Here is a 1,846-nt window from a genome sequence, read left to right as displayed (position 1 = left end):
CTCTACTGGCCTGTAAAATTTCTGTTGAGAAATTAGCTGACAGTCTTATGGGAGCTCCCTTGTAGATAACTAAATGCTTTTCTCTTGCTTCTTATAAGATTGTCTTTTTGTCTTTAACCTTTGGTATTTTAATTATGATGTGTCTTGGTGTGGGACTCTTTGGGTTTATTTTGTTTGGGACTCTGCACTTCCTGGTCTTGTATGTCTACTTCCTTTTCTAGGTTACGGAGTTTTCTGTCATTATTTCTTCAACTATGTTTTCAATTCTTTGCTCTCTCTTCTCCTTCTGGTGTCCCTATGATGTGAATGTTACACTTGATGTTGTCCCAGAGGCCTCTTAAACTATCCTCATTTTTTTTGAATTCTTTTTTCTTGTTTTTGTTCTGATTGGGTGTTTTCTGCTACCTTATCTTCCAAATTGCTGATTTGATCCTCTGCTTCATTTAATCTGTTGATTCCCTCTAATGAATTCTTTATTTCAGTTATTATATTCTTTATTTCTGACTGGTTCTTTTTTATGTTTTCTATATCCATTTTTATATTTTCTATCTGTTTATTAAAGTTCTCATTGAGTTCATCTATTTTTCCCCTAAGTTCATTGAGTATCCTTTTAACCAGTGTTTTGAACTCTGTATCTGATAGATTGCTCATCTCTATTTTTTTTGGTTCTTTTTCTAGAGCTTTGTTCTGTTCTTTCATTTGGGACATGTTTCTTTGTCTCCCCATTTTGACTGCCTTCCTGTATTTGTTTCTATGTATTAGGTAGGGCTCCTAAGTCTCCCAGTGTTAGTAGAGCAGACTTATGTAGTAGGTGTCCTGTGGGGCCCCGTGGTGCAGTCTTCCCTAGTCATCTCAGCTGGGTGCTCCATGTATGTCCCTTGTATGGGTTGTGTGTACCCTCCTGTTGTAGTTGAGCCTTGGTTGCTATCTGTATGTCAGTGAGAGGGATTGACTTTTGGGCTGATTGGTTGTGAGGACTGGCCAGTGAAGGGCTGGTCCCATGAAGCCGAATTCACTTTAGCAGGGCTCCGATGCCTGCCCAGTCTGCCTTTTGAGTGTGTTCACCTCAAATGCAGCCCTGGGTGGTGCTCTCACAGCCAGGTTTGCCAGCCCAAGGGCCTCCTGAGAGGGGTCCAGCCATAGGCCAAGTTCAGCCACAGTCTATGCAGTGCCTGAGGTCACCTGGTAAGAGTTACCAAGGAATCCACAGAAGTGCCTCAAAAAACCAAGCTATGAACTGAGGCTAGTTGCTACTAGTGCTGGGCTTGGGGATGCTTAGCAAAAGTCATGGGGCATGCTGAGGCCAGATGCTGCTTATTTGGGTTTTGTGAATCTTTGAGAGATTTTAGGAAAGTCCACAGCATGAGCAAAGACAGGTCCTTTGTATGAAAAAAAACCACTGGAGGCAGCTTCGGTGGGCCCACAAGTTGCGTGGGATAGGGTCTCAGGGAATCACCTGGGCAGTGTGACCTGTGTTAGCCAGGTTGATGGAGACAGACATGGCGGCTGCCTGCTTCTGCCTGCGAGGAGGGTGGAGGGCTCAACAAAGGAAGAATGGACTCTGCCAGCACTTCTGCCTGGGAGAAAGCCACCTCAGCCCTCTCCCTGAATCCGGACAACTCAGTTTCTTCCTGTATGTTCCTGACACTCCCTAAGCAGCTGCCCCAGTGCTGGAGCTCAGAGCAAGAGAGTCCGTCAGCGAGTAAGTCCACGTGTGAGACCCTTAAGAAGAATGTCTGCGACTCCCACAGCCCTCTGCCTCAGTCAGGCACAATCTCTTGTGGTTTCCAAAGCCGAGGTTGTGGAGACTTCTCTTTCTGGCACTGGAACCCTGGGCTTGGGAACC

The sequence above is a fragment of the Pteropus vampyrus genome, unplaced genomic scaffold (genome assembly GCF_000151845.1).
Source record: "Pteropus vampyrus isolate Shadow unplaced genomic scaffold, Pvam_2.0 Scaffold300, whole genome shotgun sequence".
In the NCBI taxonomy this organism is placed as follows: Eukaryota; Metazoa; Chordata; class Mammalia; order Chiroptera; family Pteropodidae; genus Pteropus; species Pteropus vampyrus.
This window is presented reverse-complemented; position numbering follows the sequence as displayed.